Source organism: Phyllopteryx taeniolatus, chromosome 7, assembly GCF_024500385.1.
Source record: "Phyllopteryx taeniolatus isolate TA_2022b chromosome 7, UOR_Ptae_1.2, whole genome shotgun sequence".
NCBI lineage: Eukaryota > Metazoa > Chordata > Actinopteri > Syngnathiformes > Syngnathidae > Phyllopteryx > Phyllopteryx taeniolatus.
This window is the reverse complement of record NC_084508.1, coordinates 7,009,905-7,024,160: the sequence shown is the minus strand read 5'-3', so window position 1 is coordinate 7,024,160 and position 14,256 is coordinate 7,009,905. Positions and strand designations below refer to the sequence as shown.

The 14,256-nt window shown below is 46.0% G+C and overlaps 1 protein-coding gene across 3 annotated transcripts in view; it reads left to right on the top strand.

Moving 5' to 3' along the window:
* LOC133480497 (nuclear receptor ROR-beta-like) overlaps window positions 1-14,256 on the top strand; it is a 180,165-nt gene continuing 165,909 nt past the window's right edge. For 2 of the 3 annotated variants that reach the window (XM_061778616.1, XM_061778615.1), the window contains exon 1: window positions 76-654. The gene's annotated coding sequence lies outside the window, so the exon portion shown is untranslated. Of the gene's footprint in view, window positions 655-14,256 lie in introns of all 3 variants that reach the window. The other variant, XM_061778618.1, reaches the window with a different exon arrangement.

Sequence of the window (14,256 nt, the reverse complement as noted above, 5' to 3'; positions counted from 1 at the left end):
CTGCTTCCCAAGTCTCCAGCGGAGCCGGCGAGCGAGCGAGCGAGAGAGGGAGGGAAGGAGGGAGGGTCGAGGCTCCCCCCTCGCCCCCCCCTCGCCCCCCTCGCCCCCGCTTCGAACAAGCCCAGCTGGAGCTCATTTGAATGAGCCGACGAGGGGCGGCCGGCCGCGTTCACTCACTCGGCGCAGAGAGAAAGACGGAGAGTGTGTGCGACTCAACTGCAAGCGAGCCTCGGACAGCATCGAGAACCGAACGAGCGGATACAATTTGGTTGCAGCTGCCCCCCTCCGGACACTTGAGTCGGGGTAGACCCTCCGTCCTCCCAAGGCGCGCGCGTGTAGCCGGCCATGTGTCACCGCGTTACATAGACTCTTTTGTGCGTTGGGCTTTGGACCGGGGGACAGGTGGCGGTGAAGTCTGGGAAAGAGGAGGGGGGACCAACCACGGACACGCTCACAGCCCTCCGCCCCCCCCGCCCCCCCCGCGGTGGATGTCAGGCCGGCGTGCGGGCTCCACGCTGGGCATAGACAGGTGCGACGGGGAGGAGGAGTTTGGAGGCGAACTCCCTTGGCGATCGCAGGGATTTTGTTTGGAACAACGCGGAAAACCTCCTCACAGCAACTCCCAACATTTGCCTCCACTTCAGATGAGTCGAGGTAAGCCAGACGAACTGTTCGGCGTGCCGCGCTCCAAATTCGGCAGTGTTTATGCGTCTCGATTTGAATGTGCAATATCATTACTGCCCTGTGTCCTCCTGCCTATTATTATTATTATTATACTGATAATTTGTTGTCCCTTCAATTTCTTACTGCGTAGCTCGCAGCCACGCACGAATCGAGTCCGGATTCTGTCGCCGGACTCTTTACTGTGCCAGTGGAAAACCCATAAAGGAATTGATTAATTCATGCAATTGTCACGGCAGCGGAGATTAACATTAAAGCCGCCTCAGTCAGCCAAGTTTTTTTTTTTTAATTGAGACGTTTGGGATTTAACCTGCAGTGCTTGCCCCCCCCCCCCCCCCCCCCCCCCCATATGTATTATGCAATATGCTCATTAAAACCGTTCAAATGAATGCTGGGGAACTTGCAAGACATCGCGCTGGAGTTGGACCCGGTCGAGAAGTCTGCTGGTTGTCAGTGCCCGTCAATGCCCACCGCTGGCCTCCCGGGCGGGCGCCTTTGTGCCACCCCTTCCCATTTCCCATCCTGCACTGCTGCACACTCACCGGACGCTACATTAGGCACACCCGCATTGTCCAACTGCACCCGCAAAGAGCTGGAGCATCAAAATGGGACTTTGCCAGTGTCGACTAGATCCCGTAGCCTGGGAACCGTCCGATATTTCACGCGAATCGAAAACCACGACAAATCAAACCTCAGGGGAACTGTTATTAAAATGGCCATAAATAGCACAATCAACATTTGTTGCATCAGATGTTTTCATTTTAGGATGGGCCTTTTCAAGACTCGTGCATATCTGACATTTCATGACAGGGATGCATTGAAGTCAATACTAAAGTGTAATGTTTCCTCTTGAACACATGCGCTTGTCATGTTGTGCCATTGGGAGGAGATTTCATTTTTGTAATTTTTTTTTGGACATTTTTAGAACTGTCATCTGCCTTCTTTTCATCATCCTTAAATCACACTAAATTGGAATAACCATGCGAAAAAACAATTTGTTCCCAGCAATCATAAAACGAAAAGGCCATTTCTCATCGAACATTTATCTTAACATGAACTAATGGATACATTTCAATTTCGACGACCGGACTGGCTTTCGCATACTTGTCCACCAGATGGAGCTACTTCACCCCATTCAAAGCATGCAGCAACTAGTCACACCTTTCACTGCTTTCTGCAAAGGTGACTTGATACTGGAAAGATCGTGTGTCACTGCTGATGTTGGCTACTGGAAATAGAAAGTGTGTGCGCATCCACACTCGACATCAGAAACTAATTGATTGTTTTTCTGTATATAATGTGACTATTCACTGTATGTTAAATGATTACATGGATATTTCCAGAATTGAGTAGTCTGCCGATTATCGCAACGATTAATTGAGTAAAAAAAATAGTTTTGGCATTATTAAACAATACCAATTCCAAATATGCACGTGAGGTGCAGGTATTATTTTTGTCCACTCGAGGTCACCATTGTCACGTTCTACCCTGTCGTATCTGTGGCGTTAAAAGGCGGGGCCTGGCCCGGCGAGTGGCGTGTGCAACAGCGAATGAGAGCAGCGTTTGCTGTTAGCCAGTTCGTGGCGTAAAAATGTACAGCATTAGCAGTTTCCTTCTTTTGTTACCGCTTGATCAATAAAGCGGTGGTAGGCTAGATTAAATTAGCTAACGTCGATATGTTGCGTTACTGATTTGTAGCTGTGCTCATGTCGACATATTTCACTTCTTTTGAAAGTGTGACATGTTCCCAACTGTGAACATTTTGCATTTGTAACATTTTTGGGAAAATCAATTCATTACTTTAAAAAAAAAAACCCCGAAAAAACGGCTCGCTGCCATCGCGCCAACACGGAGTCACCGAGTGGTGCGCGAGTTTGCTGTAGCGTTAATCCTGTGTGGGGGAAGACAAACAAACAAACAAAAGATCCCTGCGAAGCTTTGAGGCCGAGATTTTCCTCAAACTTTAAAAAAAAAAAAATCAAGTTATTTGATAAATGGTTTAGATTACTGCACTTTTCGGGGCCACTTTAAACTAGCTCCTCATCTCCCCCGTTTCAAATTCAAATGGCTTTTCATCCACTGCCTTTTGTCCAGCCCTGAAATCTGTGAACCGGAAAAGGGGAGACGAGCAGAGTAAGTCGAGTCCCCAAAGGGGACTGAGCCCGAGTGTGAGCGAGCCAGGAAGTAGACTCGGCCAAGGGAATGACACCGACTAAAAACGACCATTCTGCTGCTTGCAATGCGTCAATCGGTCTCGGCTGCAGTCTTAGTCTTTTTTTTTGTTTTTTTTGTTTTTGTTTTTTCTTTTTACTATTTTAGGATGTCAGTCAATTGAATCTCAGCTAGACAGATGGCGAGCTAGCTCGACAGACATATTTGTACATCCTGTCGTACAATTGTAAAGCGTAACTTAACTAACTGCATAATTGACCGAAAAGAATTTGAAGCTACTCATCCTTTCATGTTGCCTGGCAATTTTAGTTACGTGGGAACTTTAGCTACTCCAGCGCTCGAGTGAAGTTAAAAAGAAAAAAAAACCAAACCACAACTATGAGTGCGTCCAGTAAATACACTTGATAAAGACGGTTTATTTCTTTATAGTGACTGTATTTGTTTCCTGACCTGCTCTAACAACGAAGCGACAGCTGCCCCAAAGAGCTGCTGTAGGCCACAACTCCCACCAAGACGCTCTCACGCAGACCAACCGGCCAACTCAAGTCACTCACTAGGCCACGCCCCTTAAAGTTACATGCATGTGCATTAATTACACTTGATAAAATTAGTCCCCCCCAGATTTTTTGTTTTTTCTACAATGCAGTGCATTTTTTCCTTTTCTTGGAACTGCGTAATACATATTTGTGGGGTGCTGTAATGGATCAATGGCAGTTGAACTCATTTCAATGGGGAACGTTGAGTTGCTATACAATTACACTGTGTTACTAGCTTCAAACGAAGTCAAGGTGCCACTGTAAAACCTCTTTCAGGCACTGACGATGGAGAAAAGATTTTTTTTGTGGGCCCGCAAATCGGTGGTTGGGAACCACGGCTTCACTGAACAAGTTTGGAGCCCCGAGACATCTGAAAGTTAGGAGTTTGTCGTTTGCATGAGCGTGTTTATTGGTCACAGGAAATGCACAAATAACCCTGAACCCCGTAGGCTGCGCTCGTGCAGCCATATGAAGTCAGTCGGTGGTGGGCAAGAGTCTATGAAGAGCGATTGAAGGCACGGCGTACTGGGCGGTTGAGAGAGAGAGAGAGAGAGAGAGAGACTAATTCCAGGCCATGTTTTCGTCTAAATGAGATAACTAGGGGACTGCGACCGGGTTTTTGCTCCGTGCGGGCTTGCAATCTTCCAAGGTCCCAGTACTTATGACAGTTTTTGGCGGGATTTGGCCTTGTCCCCTGCGCTTCTCCTCGCAAAGCTCAACAAAGCGCTCAGCGGAGCTTGGCTAATCCGGCCTGAGCGCTGCCCAGTGCTTTATTGGAAAGTTGGCTAATTTGAGGAGCTCTGCAGCACGTCCCCTCGCATGTATTCCCGTGACGCATCCCGCGATTCCTCGGTCATTTGTAGCTGTGTGTGTGTACAGCGAAGCGCCGCTAGCTGGCAGGTTTTTAAACGATGGTTTTTGAGGGTTTTTTTTCGTTTTTTTTATATACAGTATACAGGCCGAGTCTGAATTTAGAGTGGTGTAGTACCATGTTGGGCCACAACATGCCAGGCAGCACTGAGCTTTACAGGAAGAGATGCAGTGTAATTCAGAAGCAAGAAGAAGATGCAGAGAAGGTCCCCAACCAGTAATATTCGGTGTCGAAAGGATGTAGGCCTGTGCGTATTGTCGTACAGGATGTGGTCCATGAGTGCTAAAGTAGCCGTTTTTTGAACCGTAACATTTTCTGCTAGCCCGTCAACGGTGCTTCACATTACATGTTATATGTGTTGCTGCGCCATCTGTGGTAAAGTTGCAGTTGTGTTAAGGTTGATAAGGACTGCAAAGTCTGTGCTAATTTCTAATAGCCCATCTATGGCCTTTCTGTGCTAGTATTAAGATCACGGTCTTTGATTATACCCTGACATCACTCACACATCCAACACAATACGCACAGTAATTATACGTGATGAAACCGGTTCATTTGTTAGCATTCTCTTTTTTTAATGTGATATTTTCTTCAGTAGAACGTCACAAAAATGAAATTTTTTTTTTTTTTTTTTGGGGAGGGGGCTGGAACAGATAAATGGCATTTTTGCTGGAAAATGGATTTGTTGTGCAAGTACATTTTACAAGCTTCGTGACAGAATGAAATGAATCAAGGTACCATAGTATTCTTTGTTTCTTGTAATCCTGTAAGGATTCATTAATAGCAGTTTCTTCTGGTGTGTGTGACTTGGCCACCAGGGGGCAGTACAATACAGTCATGCGACACAAACGAAGAAGAGTTTCACAACTACTGTAAATGACTCAGAAAGCTGCAGTAATATTTTGATTGATTGATTCATTTGTTGTGTGCGCACAGGATAAAGACTACAAGCCTGCGAGTATGGTTATGAAGTCCGTCTCTGCGTTGCCGTTGCTTGGGTCTTACGTGCCGAAGCCACGTGCGCCTCAGCAGTGGGACCCGGGCACCGCCGTGTTCTTTTTGGCCGCCGACAGTTGCCCGGCACCCTCTGCCGTGGCGCAAACGTTGTACCGTACGGTGTGTGCCACAAAAGCAGGGGTTTTGGCACGAGGACGTAATCCGTATTGGGCATCCGCGGGCTCGGGACCGCTCCGGCGTACTCCGACAAGCGTTCTGTCCCGGACGAACGTGGCGGCGTACCTGCGGTGCGTTTCCATGTTCTTGTAAATGTTGGCCGGCTTAAGCAAGCTCCCTTGAGGGCCTTTTATTGATTTGACTTTGCCTCCGCGCTACCTCATATTAGTCCACTTTGCAGCTTTCCGTTCTCCAAACATATTAGCTTTTCAGCCCCCTCCAAAATAGACACTTCTCTTCGCCGTAGCATACAGCATCCGGAATGAGTAGCGGCTTTCGCTGCGCATAATCCCCGAGTCCTACTGTCAGCATTTCTTGCACCGTAAGTCAAATGAATGCGATAGAAATTGGCCATAACGCTTGAGGTAAGCAAAGAAAACAGGCCTTGCTTTTTCTCCTCCTTGGCAAAGGAGTCGCAGAGAGGGAAACGTTCTCTTTCCGACAAACGACCGCTTGACGGTCTTCTGTTTTTGCTGCGTTTGGGCCAAAGTCCAAAGTATTGGGGCGCAACAAGTACAGTGAACCCCCTCGCTCACGCCGTATTTTTGGGTTCTTTCTGTACCACGCGATCAGATGGTGCCAATAGCGAAGCGGTAATTGGTGCCAAGGAAGTATGTTGAAGCGACCGAGAGACTCGGATCTTTGTCTGCCGGGGAGGAGCTGAGTTTAGTCAATTCCGCCGAGTGCTGCACACTGCGGCGTTCTTGTTTTTAAAGCTGCCACCTCGGCTTCCTTCTTTCTTTGCCTTTCTTGGCAAGCGCCGCCCCTCTCCCCCTCTCCCCCTCTCTCTCTCTCGTTTCCTCTCCCTTCACGTGTTCCATCACAACAGTGAACGCCTTTTGAAGTGTTCCTTAGCACCAGTTCTCGCTCTCAATGTCGAGAAATTGGAGACTACTCCATAACGTCACTTTGAGCAAAGGAAGACTCGCTCGCCAGTTCTCCAAATAAGAGTGCCAAGTGCTTCGAGCTGTATATCTGTTAGCTAGCTTGATGCTAACGGTTTAAAGATACAGGACAACCGCTTTGAGAGTCATGAGAGCTACGATTGTATAAAATCAGTCAAAAGGCAGTCCCGTCAAACAAAACCTGATTTCTCCTGAGGTGAGCTCATAAAGTGTACACAGACGTGTCATCTGCCTTATGCAACTGGCCCCCCCCCCCCCACAGAAACCTTTTTGTCTCACAGCATCACTTTGATAGCGAGAGAGGAACACAAGGTCTGCTTTCAAACTACTCTTATCTGAAATCATCTTTTCCCATTGAAACCATCCAAATTCCACAAATGTTTTCCAGGCTCGACACAAAAAAAACAAAGACATTTTTTTTTTAAATGCTCTAAATCAGTGGTTCTTCAACTCTTTACACCAAGCACCACCTTAAAAAAAATACTTGGCTCTCCGAGTACCACCATCGTGACCAACATTAAAATACAGTAGCATAGTAGGCCTGAGTATTCACGGAGGTTTTGGTCATAACATTTTGTACATTTTGAGAATCACTGCTCTAAATTATTTGACTTTTTAAAAAGGTAGTCATGACAAAATGAAATAGAAACTCTTTTTGTCATAGCATGAGCATTAAGCTAGCGGACTTATAGCTACTTACAAACAGCGCATACAACAATACTCGCAAGCACATATTCACTCAACAACTAGATCTGGAGCTTGGAGGAGTTAAAAACAAAACACTGAGAATGTGCGGCAGAAGAACTTCTCTTTCCCACCTTCAGCCGTTCCCCTCTCTGTTCGTTGGGCCCCCCCCCCCCCCCCCCCCCCCCGGGCCTCGATGTCAAGGCCTCTCAGGCAGTGTGGTCCCTGTCCACTGGGACTCTGAATGGGACAAATTGAGCATAACAATGTTCCCACTTAGCATGTGGTGCTGGGAGTGAGAGGTGGTGAAACGGAAAGGACCCGATGATTGAGGGTTAGGCCAGCCGCTTGGGGGGGTGGACGGCTATTTGGGAATGCCTTCGCAAAGATAATAATCAGGTTTGATCGACACTGTCGGCGAGGTATTCCTATCACGAGATGTTTATTATTGTGCTTGTAGAAGGGCAGCTTGGTTCTTTTTAAAATTTGTAGTGATTTATTTTTTGGGGGGCAAAATATTAGAAACTGCTCTCGGCATGATGCAGGACTGTAAACCGGGACTGAGCCCTTCTGTGACGAACGAAAAACCGCAAGTCATTGACGACGCCCCACCCCACCAAAAAAAAGTTGAATATAACTTAAAACCCATCTTACAACATTCCGCTTAAAAATAAACGTCGTAAAGATGATTTGAGTTTAATAAAAAATGTGCGCGTGCACATGTGGCAATGACTCTCCCTAACTTCCACTAACAACCCAGGCTAAACTTAGCCCCTCCCCCAAACGGGAGATGTTACTTGTATCAATTCAACGCGCTCCCTTGTTACCAAATACTACTTTTAGGGTTTTGGTGCCATCTTGTGTTGAACGTGACATCCAACCACAAAATGAAAACACTCACAAGGAGCCGTGGCCCAGACGGCCGACCCGAGCTGGAGTCAGAACTCCTGACCTCGCTCATGAGGCCACGCCCCTTAAAGGCAGACATCAACACCAATGCACGACAGGGTGCGTTTGTGACTCGTGACACCGTGCTCTCCCACATGCTGTTGATTGTCGTCATTTGCCCCCAGGCTCGACCGATAGCGTTGCCATAGCAGCAGGATAAACACCTGTGACCCTGCAAGGCCTTTCTCACACACAACGCACACACATGCTACATCTCACTCTCAAGGCCATGATGCCTTCCAGGGGGCACTCTGTCAAGGATTTTTTATGATTATTTATTTATTTTTTTATCTACTCCAAGGTGTTGCCCAAACGGTTAGGGGTCACCAAGACCTCCCTCCCCCCCCGCTGTTCTATTGCAATAGAACCACAAAATAAAACCAAACCAAACGGCCAGCTCTCATACAGCTTTGAAAAAATATATATTTTTTTATATTAAAAAAATGTAAATGTTTATATTGAACGAGTTAAAAAAAATGCTATTAAAGAAAATAAGAATGAAAATTTGTTGGACAATATTTTAAAATTGTAAAAAAAAAAAAAAAAAAAATCACACTATTTTTGAACATTTTTCAAAAGGTGACAGCTAATTTATTGCCTTTTTTATTTTCAAAATTTAATTAAAGGATATTAAGATTTATTTCTAATTAAAAAAAAAAAATATTACAATGTGACTTAAGGTACCATCCTAGTTTTTAATGAACATTTTTATCTCATATCGATGGGCGGCGACGGATGAATCATTCTGTTGAATTGTTATTGCACCAATGCAATATTAACTAGAATACCGTATTTTGATTAGCGGTGGCACATATATCAAAAGTTTGTTTGATATTGTTTACACCGTAGATATTCACCAACTACGGTGGAGTCTGGAATTTCTTCCCTGTGCTAAACAGGGCTTTCCTTTCCACCCGCAGGGGCTCCGTCCTCGTGCATGTCATAGGGCCCGTTTGATCTCCCAGCGGCCCCCACTTTCACACGGGTGAAGCCTCTGTGACAGGTCAGCCTCGGCTTGGAAGCAGGAGACTAATGAGGGGCCAACGTTCCGAAGCATTCCCGACCGTGGCGTGGCGCCGACACCCTGAGCTACTTGCGCGTTTCAGCCACGTAACGTCAAGGAGAGCCACAGTCGCCGATGCGCGTTTCGCCATTGCGTCTGCCAAACGTGCCAAAATGCAGCTTGCGGCTCATTCGATCAAGCCTGAGACGAATTATGGCGGCGGATTTTGTGACTTTAAATACCAAGTCTTGAAAGGCAACATTTATGAAATGCCTGAAAGAAAAATTAGCGCTACATGTCGTCTATTCAGCAATGCAATTTCGTAGCTTCTGAATGATCTACGGTCACGAGGAGGAGACCTCACAAAACTCTTGTCAACTCTGCCTTTTCTTGCATCTGGGTCATTTCGGCGCATGGCGACAATTGGTGATGGCCTCTCCCAGGGCAGTTTTTTGGGATGTGCTCTCCCAGGGCAGTTTGAAACACGATGTCACGCAGGACGGGCAGAAACATCCAAAACCACGGACTCGGGATGAGTTACATCCAACAAAATGTAATCATGCGGTGGCTGGCTTCCCATCATTATTGGAGCGATCGACTTAGTTTTCATAACTCAGTAATGTTTGTTCGCCTCTTCCACTGACACTTCCTATTCCATCACTTCAAACTTCCCTCTCCCACACCGTCAGAGGCAACTAAAGCGCAAATCCATCTTTTAACCCGTTGCTGAATCAAACGACGGACTGCAGCGTCTCGCCTCGTCTGACCACTGCGGTTGGCATCTCAATGGACTGGTGCCCAAAAGTGCTACATGTTGTTCATAATTGCCCTGCTCTGTGGAAACGGGGCTTAGAGTAACAAGCTACCATAAATATAAAAGCCTGGGGCAGCATTTTAAACAGCTATGCCGCAATTATTTTCATTTCCCCCCCCGACATTCTATAAATAGCAACACTTACCATCTCTTTTTGTGCATCTTCTCTGGTTTATTTCCCACGCTAGGCTGCTACGATGGCCAGATGACTAATAGCGCCTGGTTAACGACGCAGAGCGACGTTGCTGGTCACGCACTTGCAGAATTATCCCCACCGCCTCACCCGGCGTGGGCTAAGCCGCCGTTGTGCTGCTGTTTTATAGCTGATTCATTTCTCGGGGGGCGTACAATACAAATGGCTCCGACCTGGGTTTTTATGGTCACGGAGAAGCTGTTAAAATGAAATGAGAATGTTCTCATTGACAGAATTGTTCCCTTGTAGTGCTGTTCTGTCTCTTGGAGCCTCACCAGGCTCCAAGTTGGCCAAAAGTACGCTGCCAGGCGACCGCGTCTTTTGCGCTTGTGATGCAATTAACATCTTAACGCGATCGGTGACCCGGCAGGAAGTCAGTCGGCCCCCCAAAAAAAAAAATTCCAGCTCATTGGCCGTGTTGCGGATGGGAGGTCCTCAAGTAACACGGAGTTGTCCGACTTGTGACGACAAAGCGTACTAGTACATCAAATAAAGGCTGAACCGTTGGCGCGTTGATTCGACATCCAACTCGTGCGCTCAATTGTGAGGACCGAAGAACATGGACCCCGAGAGGCAAAACCGGGCACCAGTTGACATCTGTGTGCTACTGGTACTTCTAGTGAAGCGCGAGATCAGGGGTGTGAAACTCGTAGTTAGGACTCCCAACCCAAATAAATGAAGGATTACCTCATGTACTGTAACGACATACAGTATACACAACACATTGATGAATAACCAGTTTTGAAATCAGAAGCCCGTAAAAACCTTTTTTTCAACTATTACATTTCTTTTCAAAGGGGGATTGGTATTACACCCCAACACAATTACTTTGATTTGCGGGCCACATAAAATGAAGTGGCGGGCCGGCTCTGGCCCCCGGACCACCAGTTTGACAGCTGTGGGCTAGCTGTTCACGAGTTGAATTTTTTTTTTTTTTTTGTATGATGTCACCGCTAGTGTATCGAAAGGATTTTTACAAGATTGAATGTTGGCTCTCAGTAGAAAACTTAAATATAGTTGGGGAAAATATGTTTGCGCATAATAATCAAACGATTCACTGATTTGATTTGAAATGCGGTCTAGGGTTTTTCAGTGGGTTGGATTGGAGGGATGAGTAAATAACTCAATATTCATGTTTTTGTTCTTCAATTTAAAAAGATTCTCCAATCAAATACTTAAGTTTGTAGTTACAAAACATCGTCTCAGTTGGGTGGAAACTGTATGTCCAAATATGGTCAATTTAATCGTTTTGTTTTTCTTCCTCACTCTTTCAGGAGCCGTGCGACATTGTCTCCTCAGCATTGACATTTTGGATGTTTTATTTTGTGAAATTTGAGGTTGGCTACATTTCAGTCAGCCAGTTTTTGTAAAAAAAACAAAAACAAACAAACAAAAAAAATGGATGGCTATAATGCTTTGGTGTGGAAGGAACTGGTCAGCCACGAAGGTAAAATGCGCACCGATTCATTTCCGCCTTATTTATTGCATCACTGACGGCTCTAAGACCTTTGAAAAGGAGTTTGGGAAGATGTGACGCAACATGATACGATATGTTAAAATGTCTTGTGTTTTTCAAAATATATGCCTGTGTCTATTGCTACCACTTGCGTTCTAATAAGAGTTGTTTAAAGGTTTATGAGTACCGCATCATCGATGCTAGTTTCGTTAGCCCATCTATGGCGTTTTGCATTGTGTGTTAGCACTAAGCCGGTGAGCTGGGTGGTTTGCTGATCTACACGGAATTCTCCCCGTGTTGCAGTCACCGTCAACTGGGAATGGCAAGAATCGTTTACCATTTGCCGAACTGCTGCTTGCGAGCTAGCTCAAATATACAAAAAAAGACACCAAAAACACAATCAAATGCAAATCATGTGAGCGATGGGTAGCACAGTATACTTGACATTGATGTTAGGTGGTGTGCGGTGAGATTTTTCCCCATGTAAAATATGTGCCTGAGCTCAATAAAGTTGTCATGTTTAATGCACCATTTTCATAGACTTCAAATGTTCTCCTGTCAATGCATAGTCTCCACGTGGCACACATTTTGCCTGATGCATCTTGATGATGATGATGGGGAATTGGGAAATGTATGCATACGCTAGGTACCCTTGTGTCCAAGTCCAATTCATTACGAGGACTTTCATTCAAAATGAAGAGTTGCAAAAGCTCTCACAAAGAGCTGGCAAAAAAAAAAAGGAGATCATTGATACTGTGCACGCGGAAGTGGCGCTTCCAAAGGCTTGCGGCCACAATGAGAGGCGCTGATTGACGCGTCCTCGGTGACGGCTTTTCTGCATTGGGCCGCCGCCGCCGCCGCTCGCGAGCATCCCCGCAGTAAAGAGGGGGGACGGGGGGGGGGGGCCCTAATTTGTATTTGCATGTCAATGCGCTTCACCTCTCGGCTCGACTGCGGCTGAGTGCGTGTCGGCTGCGCTCGCTTGCCTGTGCGACATTCAGCACTCGAGCTCAGGCGGGGCGCCCCCTTTTGACTTTCTTCTCTCAAATGTGTTTGGGGGGGGGGGGCATGATGACAGGCTTCCCACGAAGGGTGGAAATGATTGAAAATGAGGCTGCTTTAAAGTGCTGCGGATTGGGGCTATTATTATTTAATTTCACGACAAATACAGTGCTACCTTTACTTACAAGTTGAATTTGTTCCGTGACCAGTCTCTCTCTCTCTCTCTCTCTCTCTCTCTCTTTTTCTGACCCCATCCGAGTACAGTCGAACAGCACGTTTTTGTTTGGCCTTCTATTGTGGGCAGCCTAAGGTACACATCTGCAAGAATCGTGCTGTTTCATCAGCATCTTGATATGCCACGCCTGTGAGATCAATGGATTATGTTCGGATATTGACAAAGATTTGTGTACATGCAAAAATCTCAAGAGAAATGGGAACATCACATATTTTTGTTCAGTATATGTTCACATTAAGATAGCAACATTTTTTGTTAGACGAAATTGTCTACTTTAACCAAATAGCAGTTGTTTGAAGGTTCATAATTACCATAACACATTCACATTTTTGTTAGCCTGTTTATATCCTTTCACATTGTATCTTAGCATTAAGCTAAGACTTTCGTTAGATGAAATTAGATTGGTTTAGTTTCATGTCAGCTTTCCATAAAGCGCAAGAGAAAAACAGCTTGAAGCTTGAGGCTTCATTGCCTCCAAGTGATGTTATATCATACTTTCTACTTTTTGACAGTGAGAGAGTGTGAACAGACGCTAAGGAATACTTGGTGTTTTTCAATGATTATTATTAGATATTTTTTTAATTCATTTCTTTTTATTTTATTTATTCCCCCCCCGCCCCCCTCTAGATTAATTTTGTGTTTAAAGTGTATGGAAGGGGTAAAACTATACCAAAAAAAAAAATCATTTGGTGTCTATATCACATGCTTTCACCAATTGCGGGTGTGTCTGGAATGGATCGTCCATGCTGCTTTTGTGCTTGGCGGAGGTAACAAGCCGTCTCTGTAAGGCCTCCTCCATCACGGCACGCTCCGATGAACCTTTGCACCGATTTTCGTCTTCGCTGCTCTGCGGCACGCAAGCCGGCACGTCGGCGATGCCGATTTTGTGCTCCGCTCATGTCGCGCATCCGCACGGCTCGGCACTGTGTCAGGCATCTGTCAAGCCTCTTGTCACACGGTGACTCGCGACGCCGCAAATCTCACAGCGGGCACGTCGAGTGCATTCTGAAAAGACGTGAGCGAAGGCGCCCCGGCTCCCCCATCTAACTGGAAATAATGAGTTGTTTGTGTCAGCGCGCGAGTGGCAAGTTTAGCGGGCGCCAGCAGTCCAAATAACGATTTCCACTTCAGGCTGGCGTTTGTTTGACAAGACGACGCTGCAAAGCACTCTACTAGCTCGAATCGAGCGCTTCTCCAACTTTTTGCGCCAAATACTTGCCTCTCCAAGTATCACCACCACCACCAACATTCAAATACAGTAGCGTAGTAGGCCAATGGATTAATGGCACTTCCATTCATTTCACTGGGCAAGCGTATAAACTTTATTTTTGGGAGGCGTCGGATACTATTCGCGGCAGGGCTCGGTCCCTGCCGCGAATGGCGGAGGATCGATGTACGAGTACAGGATTGCTCAGACTTTTTCCTATGAGGGCCTCGTGTAGCAAAATGGAAGGATGCAAGTGCCACTTGGACATTCTTCAGCTTTAATACACCTAACACGCTTAAACCAATCCAACAAGTAATTCTATAGTATAACTATCTTAGTTATTTTGAAAACCTTCCACATCAGTTTTTTGTTAACGGCG